General features: G+C 44.6%; 1 long non-coding RNA gene across 1 annotated transcript; it reads left to right on the forward strand.

The window, feature by feature from the left end:
* Positions 1-668: 668 nt before the first annotated feature.
* LOC123420001 lies at positions 669-3538 on the forward strand. The gene is made up of 3 exons (XR_006618806.1): positions 669-936; positions 1033-1168; positions 2051-3538. It is a non-coding gene; the product is annotated as an uncharacterized LOC123420001 (long non-coding RNA).
* The last annotated feature ends 11244 nt before the right edge of the window (positions 3539-14782 follow it).

Genomic DNA, 14782 nt, shown 5'->3' on the forward strand with positions numbered 1-14782 from the left:
TGGCAGCGCCAGCGTTGTTTCCGCCGCGCCGCTGGACGTATCGCCGGCGACGTCGACGGCGCTCGGTTCATCCTCATCCTCATCCTCATCCGGTGGCGCGACCGAGAGCTTTAGGTAGTCACGCGGCGCGTCTATATGATTCAGCGTCACCTCCCCGGGGTGTGTTGGCCATGGTTCCCCGGCGGGCGTGAGCGACAGCGTCAGGTACTCCGGCGGCACCGCGTCAGGCCCCTGCAGCAGATGGGCCAGGGACACCATCACCACCTCCGGCGGGGATTCGTCGTCTCCGCCGGCCGTGCCAGAAGCCGATGTCGATGCCGAGCAAGACCGCGCCATCGTCGTCTGTCGCCTCCGTATGAAGATTCAGGGCGTGATTCCTCCTGAAGTGTAAATATATATAGTACCGATCGAGAGAGACGGGTCGATGACGGTCGTGACATCCGTGTGTAGAATGAACTCAGATCAGATTCACATTTGGACTCGCGCGTCGGTGACCGTCTCCCGTCCGTCTTGCATGCGACAAGTGTAATCCGAGCTGGACTCGTAAAGTAGTACTCCCTCCGTCCGGTAAAAATTGTCATCATGTAGATTTGACAAAAAAAACCTTTACTTTTGCCGACCGAACCCGCGGTCCCGTCCCCATCCCTGGCAAAGCCACACAGCTCCCCACGAAGCACAAGGAATTCGTCTTCCGCCGCCCTGCGGCTCTCTCACTAATCTCAAGGAACGGCTTTTCAACTTCGTTGAGTCCCTCGTGGTTGCCTTCCGTGAGTCCCTCGTGGTCGCCATGGCGAGCTCCTCCCTGCTGCCTGGGCTTGCGGACAGTCCTCCTACCTTCTCCATGGCGAGCTCGTCTCTGCTGCCTCCTTCCTTGTCTGCCATCGAGCAGGCCATGGTGACGGCCAGATTCACGCCTGCTCATCAAGGTTCGACCTGGTGAGTGCCAACCCCGTCCCCATACCGGCGCCGCTGGTTTCAGGTTCAGAAATTTTTGTGTTCTCTATTCGATTCAGGTTCCCCTGCTTGATTCAGGTTCAGCCCCGTCCCCGCACCATGGAGCTCTGATCCCACAGATGCCGCACCTCGGCAGAATCCCTGGAGGACAACCGCGGCTCCTCCTTAACATCGCTCCTCCTTCATGTCCAAGTGTCCAAGTGCAGATCTGCAGGTCTGCAAGTCCTCCTCGTTTCCAAGTCTGATTTTTTTTATCTTTTTAGTCTGATTATTATATGGTCTGATTTATTTGTCTCCGAAAATTTGATGCATGAAGTACTGTAAGTTTGTAGCCTTGAAACTGTCTTGCATTTGGTTCGATCGAAGGATTATGATAAATTTGTTTGTCTGCCTGCATTTCTGATAATGTTACTCCTTTGTGCAGTTCGAGAAAGCTTAGATGAGCTTGTGTCTGCTATTGCATACAGATTAGAAACAGCAAACTATGTAGTTTATGAGAGCTGAGAAAGAACTCTGTCGACACTGCTAGACTCAATTAAACTCTGTAGGCTACATTCAGTTTCTTTACTGCATAAAAATGCTTTAGACTGCTAGATTCAGTATAATGATAATCCAAAATGCTTCACACTGCATAAAATGCTTCTTTTGCTGTGATAAAATGCTTCTTTTGACATATATACTCTGAATATTTTTGCCTCTCCATTGAAACACTCACAAAACTGACTGCCGCCATCGGGCCGTCCTTTGGGCCGACCTGCCATGGTTCGTGGCAATCTGATCCGAGTGACACTAAACACTGAACCTTTATTCCAATGAAACCACAATGACAATGTTAGTGCAATGCATAAAAACTGAACCTTTATTCCAATGAAACCACAATGACAATGTTAGTGCAATGCATAAAAACTGAACCTTTAATCCCAGTTCAGTAGTGTGAGCACCGCATCAACTGTTAGTTTTTTATATGACTTGCCCATGCCCATACCTTCGTTTTGTTAAATTAATTTCAGTTAATTAACAAATGTTTCAATACTTTCCTTGTTTTAAGTTACTGCTATGGAAATAACTTAACTTGGCCATGCCCATATCATTTCAGTTAATCATGCATGCCTAGTCGATGGCAGCTCAGTGCCCAAGTCTGATATTTTGATCTTTTTGGAACCATTTGTCTACGAAGCAAAATAATGTGCAGTAAGATTCTCCCATTTAGTGTAGTAAGATTATGCCATTATGTTAACATTATGTGCAGTAAGATTCTGTCATTTTGTGTCTCTGCATTTCAATTATCAACACATATTGATTTGTGTATTGAACAAAACATATAAGCTGTTCTTCGAAAGCTTGATTATTGATTTCAGAAAAAATGATGTTGCCTTTTTTTTATTGAATCCTAAACTGAATTTAAACTAAACTGAATCATTTAATGCTAAAATGAAGTTCAGTTCAATTCTTTTTGCTACACGTAATTATCATGCTTTGTTTTGTTTGTTTTGACACTAATCTTTGCAATCAAAAGCCAGAACATGCTCAGTGGGTTCTGAAAACCACATGATGAGCTCAGTTACTGTGCTAATAACTGTAAATTCAACTCTCTTTTCCTTTTTCTGAAAGTTTATGTGCATCTAACTTTTCAAGTGATGCATTGCAATCTGCACCAGAGCTTGTGCAGTGTACAGAGTTGACAGGGACACGTTATTAGAGCACAAGCAGACCAAGCTCCATAAGCTCAAAACACTAGCTAATTTCATGTATTATTAGCTTTAGCAGGAAGGGGGTCAGAACTCAGTGAGAGTACTCCAACATGTCTATATTGTGAAGATTAGCCAATTTGAATTTCAGTTTCATTTCAATTTCTCCTCACCGTCTTCACTTTCAATCTCGTTTTCAGTTTGGTTCGACTCACCACAAGAAGAAGCAGCAGAGGTGGGGACTAGTAAGCAACAGAGGCGGGACGGGGGAAGCAGCAGCAAAGGCCGGCGTTGGGAATCAGCACGAGTAGAGGTCGGCGCGGGGAACTAGCAGAAGCAGAGGCATCACCCACCACCACCAGCGGCAACAGCCGGCGGCAGAAGAAGAAGTCCAGGTCGCCGTGGGCTAGCTGCGCGCGGCAGGTGGGCGGCCGAAGCGGCGGCTCAGGTGGGAAGCCGCAACAGGTGGGAGGAGCAGGTGGGAGACCGTGGCGGAGGCGCTGGTGAGCATAGCAAGCGTGTGGCCGTGGTGGCTGCGCAGGTGCGCAGCAACAGCAGGCCGCCTCCATGGCGGCGACGCGAGTAGGGGCGGCGCAGGTCGCTTCCTAGGCGGGGGCGAAGGTGAGAGGCGGCGGCGCTGATGCGCGGCGGATGCACAGGTGGGCAACGGCGCTGGTCCCCGACCCGACGGCGACGCGCGGGCGCTGGCGACTGGACAGAGGAAGGAGACGTGGACCTATTTGTAACGGATTTAATGATAGAAGGTTTGTTTTGCAAAGTCGTCATAACACTACGCCCGTGACAACTTTTTCCGGACGGAGGGAGTAATTTTTTTCGAGGGCCAGCGGTTTCCAGGCCTTGCACGACTCCAGGGCGAAACTGATTGTTACAGAATCTCCAACAGAGACAGTAAATATCGCGCCGGAAAACCTGTGTTTTACGCGCGAGGAGCAATCAACGGGTGTGGTAGATCTCGACGCGTCCCAAAGAAATCACGCGCGTGCGGAAAAAATGGCTCAGCTTATGGCGAAAAAAGTCCATTTTAAACCCTAAATTCATAGAAGTTCGGCGAATCAAATCCTCAAGTCCAAATCCCTGTCGTTTGCACCCTGAACTATACAATCCCGGTTTAAATTGAACCCTGATACTGGGATTCGGCTGACTTATGAGCCAGGGAGGAAACGCGCTGGATGGGCCCATTTTTTTCTTCTGTTGGTCTGCTTAAAAATGCGTGCAGGATTCAATTCCATGAAATTTTCATTTGAAAACCTGTGAACTTTTTTTTAATATCATTGAACTTTTTCTGAAACCATGATTTATTTTTATTGAATTTTTTTGAACTTTATTTTAAAATTGTTGGACTCTTTTTTGTGAACCATTTTCAAAATATATGAAATTTTACCATATTCATGAACATTGTTGACCAGTGGGCTTTCGGGCCACTTTATTTTGTGAAACGCGAACACTTTTTTAACTCGAGAATGGTTTCCTAAAAATTGAAATATTTTAGAAACTAATGTACAGAAAGGAAGATCTACAATTTAAAAAATTTATGCATGATTTTGACAGCTCAAATGACATAATAAATACACAAATGGAATGTATTACTCAGCATTCACAGAAAAAACTAAGGGTAACTTTACATTCTTATTAGATAAAAACTGAAACATTAAAATATTTGAATGAATAGCGAAGCCGGCCTTGTCTAGTGCCCTGTGAAATAGAACTGGATAGGGATAGCTCATTCTTTCCGACATAGTACATATTATACATCCTCCTATTCTGGAAGACGTGTTCTCTTTTGTTAAACGGATAGCTACTACCTTTACACTAGGCTCAAATATGGAAGTATACTTCACACTTGTAAGGTAATAAAATATATACTCCCCGCGTCTCAAAATAAGTGTCTTAAGCTTAGTATAATTTTATACTAGAGCTAGTATAAAGTTGAGACAGTTATTTTATGATGGAGGGAGTATGTAACAGAACATACTGGCAGTTTAATAACTTGTAATAAAGTATCACTTTTCTGAAGCGTGAAACGCTGTCACAAGAGTAAGTGTGCAGCCCAAGTTCAAACTAGGGAAAGCAGAGCCAGCAAGCAGGCTCGACTAGCGCTCCATAGCAGAGCCCAAAAGACCATATTGTTATTATTATTCCCAAAAAAATCCGATCCGATGGTGCTTCATCGCAAATTTTGGGGCGCTCGTCTTTTGCCAGCCGACTTGAGCTGAGAAGAGGGATGAAACCGAAGCGCGGGGCATAATGTAGCGAACTAGAATAAGTTAATGTACCAATATTTTCTGTTTGAAAAAGTGTGCTTTTTTAAAGTGTACATTTTTGAAATGTGCAAACATTTTCTGAATTTCTGAATAAATTTAAAAAAGCGAAAAAAGTTCATCAATTTATTAAAAAAATGTGTTGAACAATTTTTGCATATGCATTGAACAATTTTTAAACTACTAGTGATTTTTTTCTCACAATTATGTCACGTTTTTTCAAATTTTGTTAATTTTTTCAAATGCATGAACTTTTTGCCAAATTCGTGAACATTTCCTTATTTCCGTGAACTATTTCAAATTTCTGAAAGAAAAATAAACAATCCCAGCCATCCTTTGCAATCCCGGTCTGACAAACAGTCTCAGGGTTTGATTTAGACCAGGATTACCTAGTTCAGGGTGCAATCGACAGGGATTTCGACTTTGAGGTTTATTTCACCGACCATTTACGAATTCAAGGTTTAAAATGAACTTTTTTCGCGTATGGCAGTTTTGACGCGCGGCGTCCGACCCGCTCTGTAAAATGCACGCGCTCGAGCCGACCGACCGCACACTTGAGCGCCCCACGCCTCCATCGCCCCTTTCTTCATCGTGTCCGACGCCCCGCCGCCACCGTCGCGCCCTTCACCCGAGCCCCCCCCCCCACCCCCTCGACTCCCCCGCCGTCGACATGCCGCCGCGTCGCCGGACCAGCTCCGGCTTTTGCAGCGTCCGCGAATGCCCTTCCGTCATGTTCTACACGGAGATCTGCTACGATGACGTGCACATCGGTCTCGGGACGTTCGAGACCGCGCATGAGACCGCTCGCGCGTACGACACGGCGGTGTCGCGCCTCTCAAGGCCACGCTTGCAGATGAACTGCAACGACGCGCGGATATGCCAGCATGTGCATGACCTCGCGCCTCCGTCACGTCTAGTAACCGACGAGGACCGTCAGGAACACCCTAGGTGGCAGCGCCGCCTCCTCATCGCCGAGGCGGACGGGCAAGCCATGGCGGAGTGGCGCCGGCGCTACCGTGGGACGTTGCCAATGAGAACGCATTCTAGGCGAAGAGGAGGGCAAATCGACGCGCGGAACGAACGGATAGGCGCCGGCAGAAGGCACTAGCGATTTCGCAGTGTCACGTGGGACAAACGTTGTTCTTTGACGAAGACGATCCTCGGTGGGAAGACATGTTTCTGTCGACGTTGGACGAAACCACCGACAACGACTCGGAATAGTTTCTAGTTTATTTGCACCATAGTATCTTATCTATTTTTATTTGTATCGTAGACTAGTTTGTGGTGTTGAGTTCAACTATGCTATTTGTATCGTTGAATTTTATCTATATGTGTTTTTCAAATATTGTTCGTATGTGCTTTGCTTGCTCGCACGTGTCTTTTTTGCAGCGTCTGTTGGAACGGCTCGCATGTGCAAATAATAATATGTAAGGTGTATAATTTTCGGCACGGTGACCAAGGCACATAATAATAGAGGTGTTAGGACAAATTTATCATTGACAAATTTATTGGTTAGTGACAAGTAAATCAACGAGTCTAGGAAAGTAAGAGATACACACAATCGAGAGAGAGATAGTTTCCTTTTTCTGATACAATTAAAGATAGATGCAATCGTGAGAGAGATACTTTCCTTTTTTTGAAAGGCTAATAAGGGAATTACAAGGATTTACAAGAAATGCACCTTACATTGTGGAATTTTATCAAAAAATAAATACACATCATATAAAGGAATGAATGAAGTATTTTGCAACGGTCGCTGGAGCCAGCGCTCTGTTGCATACAAAAACTTGCTATTTCGACACTTTAAACTTGTTTTAGCACACCATGCATTGCGTGTGTGTTGAAGATGCTCTAACAGCTCGGCTCAAGAGTTCCATGAGAAATTTCTGTATTGGTGTTGGCCAAAAAAACAAGTTGACATATCCAAAAGTTACGATATCTTCAGCCGCTCGCGCACTTACGCAGTCGTCATTCTTTATTATTTTTTCAAAGATAGACCAAAAATGTACATGACTCAGTAGGCGATGCATCGTGTGAAGGAGACTCTGGATGCCCCGCACTAGATCGGTTGGCTGAACGAAATCTTTTCCCTATTTTAAATGTCCCGTCAAAAAAAAAAGTTCCAAAATATGCCCTACGTTCCTCGTTCTGAACAATAAGAATATGTTTACATAACGCAACTCAACTCGCTACTCAGTTGCTACCAACATTGGATCTGCACCCATATTCCCTCTGTATCCCGAACGAGCGACAAATGAGGTTTTCTGAAGTGATTTTTAAGTATGTCAATTTTTTTGAACATATAGATGTAAGCGCTTATAAACACACGCATACATCCACCCTTATTAACGCGTGCACACATTCTATCTCTATGAGCGCCTTCGAGAGACTAAGCCGACATATCATCTTAAGATTTACGAAGTCATCATAGGCGCCTCTGTGGAAATAATAGGAACGTCTTACCCTGTTGGGGGCGACGGTTTCGTGTTATATAGCCAGGAGCTGAACCCTGGAGATATGCTTACAAAGGTTTAAACGATAGACTTGGAGTACAAGAAGAATAGAGATAGAAGTAGTTACATAAGATAAACATAACGGTGAACTACCTATTCGATCTAAGTCTTGATCTCCAAGATAACGTGTTGTCTAACATCCTCCCTTAATCACAACTTTGATAAGTTGAGATTATACTTGAATTCCTCAAAGCTTTTGAAGGGCAATGCCTTAGTGAATCCATCAGCTACTTGATCCCTGGAATGAATGAATCGAATACCCAGTTGTTTGTTAGCAGCTCTTTCCCTATCAAAGTGAAAATCTATCTCAATATGTTTAGTTCTTGCATGAAAGACAGGATTGGCTGACAAATATGTGGCACCAAGATTATCACACCATAGACAAGGAGCTTGAGTACTCTTTATACCAAGTTCTTTTAGCAAAGACTGAACCCCAATAATTTCAACAGTGGCATTTGTTAATGCTTTATACTCTACTTCTGTACTTCATCTAGAGAATGTGGCTTGTTTCTTGACACACCATGATATAAGATTGGGTCCAAGTGCAAAACTACCTGTTGAGCGTCTATCATCTAAACATCCTGCCCAATCAAAGTCAGAGAAAGCACTGACAAGAGTGGATGATGATTTACTAAATGCCAGTCCAGTACTCAAAGTATTTCTGATATATCTGACAATACGTTTAGCAGCAGTCCAATGAACAGTAGTGTGAGCATGAAGAAACTGACATACTTTATTAATAGCAAAAGAAATATCTGGCCTTGTGAGAGTCAAGTACTGAAGTGCACCTACCAAGCTTCTATAGTTGGTGCTATATATCTTCTTGATTCAAAGGATTTCCCAGTGTAAGAGATAATTTTTCAGAACTGGATAATGGGGTTGATGATGGTTTACACCCCTGCAAGCCAGCTCTTTTGACCAGATCAGTTGCATATTTTTCTTGAGAAAGATGAAGATCATTTCCATGTCTCTGCACCTCAATACCTAGGAAGAAATGTAAATCTCCTAAATCCTTAAGAGCAAAGTCAGACTTCAAATCTTTTAACAGACCTGTCGCTGCCTCATTGGATGAACTTGTAACAATAATATCATCAACATAGAAGAGTACAAATATGGAGGTGTTTGCCTTATTATAAATAAACAATGATGTGTCAGCCTTGGAGGGAGAAAAACCAAGTGCTTGTAGTTTGTTACTGAGTCTTGAGTACCATGCTCGTGGTGCTTGTTTTAGCCCATATATTGCTTTATCAAGCTTGCAGACATGTAGCGAAAACTTTTTATTTTCAAACCCAGGAGGTTGTTTCATATAAACATTCTCTTCCAGAACACCATGAAGAAACGCATTCTGCACATCTAGTTGTCTAAGGCTCCATCCCCTAGACACAACAATAGATAGAACAAGACGAATGGTGGCTGCTTTAACAACAGGACTAAACGTGTCCTCATAGTCAAGTCCATATCTTTGTTTAAAACCCTTAGCAACAAGCCTGGCTTTGTAACGATCTATAGTTCCATCAGACTTCTTTTTTATTCTGAAAACCCACTTGCAATCAATCAAATTTTTACCTTGTCGTGGGGGAACTACATGCCAGGTCTTGTTATGGAGAAGAGCCATGTGTTCCTCTTCCATAGCTTTTCTCCAAGTTGCATTACCAAGAGCCTCATCAAGTGTACCAGGTTCACCTGTGGAGCAAGCCAAACCAAACTTGGTGATATTTTTGTAATTAAGAGATTTGATGACACCTTTTTGGAGACGTGTACGGCGCATAGAAGGTACAGCCTCAGCCTCATTCACATCGGGTGCAGCCACAGAAGATCCAGGATTGCCTCCGACAGCATCGCGTCCGAGGTGGATCCTCCTATGGCAGATGGATGCATGGAGGGATCTTTTGTGGTCGCCGAGACGTGCCCAGGTGAAGGCGCGGGGGATATCGGCGGAGAAGATCCAGGCAGAGAATCAGCAGGCGGTTGATCATTGGCTCATGATGAGCCTGGTCGGGCCGAACCCTCTCCGCCCTGTCGACACGTGTAGCAGTGGCCCGCATCTGTCGGCCACCGAGCTGGAGGGGGCCGCGTGTCGGGGAAGGAGTGGTGACCCGGGCTGTCGGTCGCAGGGGGTGCCGGGGGTTGCACAGGCGCCGAGGATGATCCACTGCCGCGCTGCAGGAGCGGCGATCCCGATGCGGATTCTCTGCCAGGCTGTGGCAGCATCGATCCCGAGGGGGATTTGCTGGCGATCGGGGGGCACATAAAATATGCCCCTGTTTCGGCGATATTTTGCATTGTTTCAGCCGGAGTTTGTTGGGGAAGATTTCCTGCATCATCACACAGCTCATGCACACGGTTATGGGGGTTAGTCAACAATGATTCATCACAATTATTTTCCCTTATGTCACCATTAGCAAGATGAGAGGGCAAGAGGAGAATCTCTTGGCGAAGGAGTGCTCCAGCATTGGGATGAAGATCAACAAAGGGGAATTTTGTTTCATCGAAGACCACATCTCTAGAGATGTAAACCCTACCAGTAGGAATATCAAGGCACTTGACACCTTTGTGTTGAGCACTATACCCAATAAAGACACATTGCTTGGAGCGAAACATGAGCTTTCGATTATTGTATGGTCTCAGATTTTGCCAACAAGCGCAACCAAAAACACGGAGGGAGTTGTAATCTGGTTTTGTTTGAAGGAGTTTTTCAGTGGGTGTGTCATAGTTGAGGACTCGACTTGGCAAGATATTGATGAGATGCACGGCAGTGAGAAAGGCTTCATCCCAAAATTTAAGTGGCATGGAAGCTCTAGCAAGGAGTGCAAGCCCTACTTCTACTATATGCCTGTGCTTGCGTTCAGCAGACCCATTTTGTTGGTGAGCATGAGGGCATGAGACATGGTGAGATACACCAAGTTTTTGAAAGAAGGAGTTGAGTTTTTCATACTCCCCTCCCCAATCAGATTGGACAGCAAGTATTTTGCTATCAAATTTTCGTTCAACAAGTGCTTGAAAATTTTGGAACACTTGGAACACCTCAGATCTATTCTTGAGGAGTAGATCCAGGAGTATTTACTGTAATCGTCAATAAAACTCACATAGTAGGTGTATCGACCAACTGATGAAGGGGCTGGACCCCAAACATCAGAAAAAATAAGTTGGAGTGGCTTGGTGGAAACACTTGTGGAAATTGGATATGGTAATTGATGGCTCTTGGCCTTTTGACAAGAATCACAAATAGTTTCATTGCTACGCTCTCCAACATATGAGAGTTTATTGTTTCTAAGTAATATCTCAACTAAAGAAAAATATGCATGCCCTAAACAATCGTGCCACCGAGAGGATGAAAGCTTGGTGACACCATATGCTTGCTTATTGAGTCTCCTAAGTTCAGGGATCAATGGATAGAGCCCACGAACACATCTACCTCGATACAGGATTTTCTTCGTGACCTGATCCTTGATAAGAAAGAAGAATGGGTGAAACTCAAGAAAAACATGGTTGTCAGGAGCTATTCGATGGACGGATAGAAGATTCATGGATGCTTCTGGGACATGCAATATTTTTCTATGATGAATTTTTCGGTGAGGGGTTTTAATAACTGAGTGACCGATGTGACTAATCCTCATACCTTCTCCGTTTGCAGCATGGATTTGATCACCACCTCGGTACGTCTCACACATAGTCACCTTTTCCAGCTCTCCTGTGATGTGGTTAGTGGAACCACTGTCCACATACCAGTTGGTATCAACACTGTAGGAGCCATCAGCACCGCCGGCCACCTTTTCGTCTTGGGATGAGTCGTCGTCATCCTCCAAACGATACTAGCAATCTTTTGCCGAGTGCCCCAACTTGCCGCAGATCTGACACTTGACGGCGTCGGGGCGAGACTTGGTGGAGGAGTTCGGGCGGGGACCCTTGGGGTTGTTGTAGGAGGGTCCCCGCTGCTGCCGTTGTTGCCGCGCGAGGTGTTGTTGTTCTTCCCTCTGCGTGGCGATCCTCGGTATCGAGGGTTGCCTCCATTGCCACCGCCGCGGCCACGGGAGGCAACATTAGCAGATGACTTGAAGCCTCCGCCGTTGCCTTGGTAGAGCGCCACCCTCTGATCAAAATTACTCATCTGAGCAAAGAGCTCATCGAGCGTGACAGGGGTGGTGCGGGCGTCAAGAGCCGACACCAGGGGTTGGTATTCCATGCCGCGGCCGGTGAGGATGTGAGAGATAAGTTGATCATCATCCAGCGGCTTTCCTGCAGCCGCAAGCTCATCCGCAAGGGAACGCATCTGTGCAGAGTATGTCACAACAGATTGCTGTCCCTTCTGCGCATTAGCTAGGGCTATGCGTATGTTGTTGATGCGGGACATGGATGTCGAGGAAAACATGCTTGCAAGCGCCGTCCAAAGCTCATGCGCATGGGTGATGGAGGTGACCTGCACAAGCACTTCCTTTGACAGATTATTCAACATATATACTAGTACCTGTTGATCCTCCCTGGCCCAGATTTGATGCAGGGGGTTTGGAGACGTTTCTTCCTTCCCGTCCGCTGCCTTGCTGATGACAGTTCGGGTGGGTTCCTTTACTGATCCATCGGCATAGCCGAAGAAACCAGCACCTCGAAGCTGCGGCGTGATCTGCGTCCGCCAGAGCACATAGTTTGTGCGGGTAAGTCTCTCGGTGATTTGCCCATTGAGACTGACCGAGGAGAGGCTTGAGGAGGAAGACATGGTGGTGCGGCAATGGAGGTTTAGGGACTAGATGTGGTGGAAGGGATTGCTCTGTATACCATGTGGAAATAATAGGAACGTCTTAGCCTGTTGGGGGCGACGGTTTCGTGTTATATAGCCAGGCGCTGAACCCTGGAGATATGCTTACAAAGGTTTAAACGATAGACTTGGAGTACAAGAAGAATAGAGATAGAAGTAGTTACATAAGATAAACATAACGGTGAACTACCTATTCGATCTAAGTCTTGATCTCCAAGATAACGTGCTGTCTAACAGCCTCGTCATCGACGGAAACGTCTCCTCTTACTGAAAACATATCACCGGAAATCCTGAAAAATATCCAGAAATAAGGCAAGCATCAGGATTTAAATCCTGATGGGCTGGGGATACCACTCTTCCTCTAACCATTCAATCATAGGTTGGTTTCCAGTATGTCAATTGTATTCAACGTGTTCTCAATATAGTGTGAGGTCTTTCTTCCCCAAATCTGTTTGTCTGCCTCTTCTCCCTGAATTTTATTTCAGTGTCGTCCTAGCAGAACTCTGTTATTGTTTGCATGCGATTCGAGAAAAAAAATCGAACTGGGCTATGCATCTCTTGTAATATCTCTGCGTTTGATGTGATGGTGTCCATAAGTTGACTCAAAATTAATTGATTTTGACATGTCTAGGCTTGATGTGCTGGTTTCCATAAATTGAATCCAGTGGCGGATTTAGTTGGGGGGGGGGGGGGGGCATGTCGGTCCACATAGCCTATATATCATAGAAAAATATATTAATAACAATATATTTCTACGAACAATTATACTATTTGACCCTGTCATGTTGAGCTGGATCCACCACTGGTTGAATCATCGATGTACAAGAAGAGCACCAAACTTGGCAGAAGTTCACTTGTAACAATGTTTCATTTTCAGTTTCAGAAGTATTTCAGCGCCGACCAAAATCACCGAAATTCAGTGAATTCCAGTTTTCATTCCGACCAAAAGGGTTGAAATATTCAGTTGATTCAATTAAAAATTTCGAAAACTGAAAATATTTGAATTCATGCGTAGTATTGAAATTGCCGAAATATTTTGGACGAAACGTAAAAATTTTAGGGTGTGTTGAAATTAATGAAATTCAGTTAATTTCATCGAAATTTCACTAATAGTGGAAACCATGCTTGTGACCGGACTGCAGTTAGTCTGAGACTGCACTCGAATGGCTAGAACGCAGAGGAGGTTGCTTCAGAAATGAAACCACCATAACTACCAGCACAACACTAAACTGGTGCTGAACATGCTCTTCCAGTCCACTGATCCGAAAATTTCCTGCCTTTTCAAGGCTTGCATGCTCAAGAATGGAAAAAATTTCAAAGGTTCAGGAACATTTTTTACTTCAAAACATTCTGAAGGAAGATTGTCCTGATTTGTCCCCATAAAAAAAACTGGGTTTATATTTTCGCAGGGAACCCTCCCGTCTGCTTGTGATTTGGCATCCCTAATGAAATTAACCTTGAATTCGAAAGCATAACACCAAGGAAACTGTGAATCTAGTTTGGTCCGTAAATAATCTTAAATAATTCTACTTACTGCATTTAAATCATTGAAAAATGGCAACATATTAGATACAGTAAAGAGCACAATCAGATGTCCTCTTGATCAAGAAGGAATAGATAATTATTCAATTGTATAGCGAATACAATAGTTGCACTAGAATCTATCAAAACAGAGTAGAGGTAACTCACAAAAATCCTAACAAATTATGATAAATACTATACATACGTGGCTCTTCTCGGTGATAACTTCAAGTTTAAACCTGATTCGGTAAGGTACCCCTCATTGTCGCCGCCGCATCCACGCAACTGTCGGAGTTGTTGATGTTGAAGAGTGCATGGTCTTCGTCTAGGAAGTGCTCAACTCTCTATGGCATGAAAAATGTGAGTTCCCGTCATCCTAGTCTGGGATGAAGAGCTCAAAACCGTTCGGGAGCGCGCCGTGGTCGAGGCCGCCGTCGTCCTAGTTGGGGAGCGGCAGCTCGCCGTTGTCGACATCGTCTTCGTCCTCATTTGGCAGTGCGTCGTTACTAGTACAACTTGGGGTTCCTAATTAGCTGTGCATGTCAATTATTTATGCAATAACATGGATAATGTCAAATATAAACGATATGCCAACCAAGATATCATAGTGGGTATAAGGGGCAAATGCCCCCCCCCCTCACACTCAACTTAGTGCGGTTCATATTGGGCTCATACTTGAGGATAATATCTTCAAATATATTCATTACAGAATGTCAACAAATTGACCTATTAGTTCAACAATATGTAGCTTGATTTTGCACACAAAAAAGACAGTCGACTGATTCCCCCCCCCCAAAACATTTATGGTTGATAGAAAAGAGGAATACAATGTGTGTGGGATATGCTATTTGTATGGCCTAGCTCACCCCAAAATGTTCCAAAACTCCTACTGTCCGCCGGTTATCATAATCCTTAACAACACTCCTTCTGTTTCTAAATATAAGACCTTCACTACAGGAAAAAATATATAAGCTGAGTGCTTGAAACACTAGGCTTATGCCAGTTTGTACTTGGTTTATATATAAGCCGAGTGTTTTACCCGGCTTATAGAACACAAGTTACTAAGGACTGACTTAT

This window comes from Hordeum vulgare, chromosome 1H (genome assembly GCF_904849725.1).
Source record: "Hordeum vulgare subsp. vulgare chromosome 1H, MorexV3_pseudomolecules_assembly, whole genome shotgun sequence".
In the NCBI taxonomy this organism is placed as follows: Eukaryota; Viridiplantae; Streptophyta; class Magnoliopsida; order Poales; family Poaceae; genus Hordeum; species Hordeum vulgare.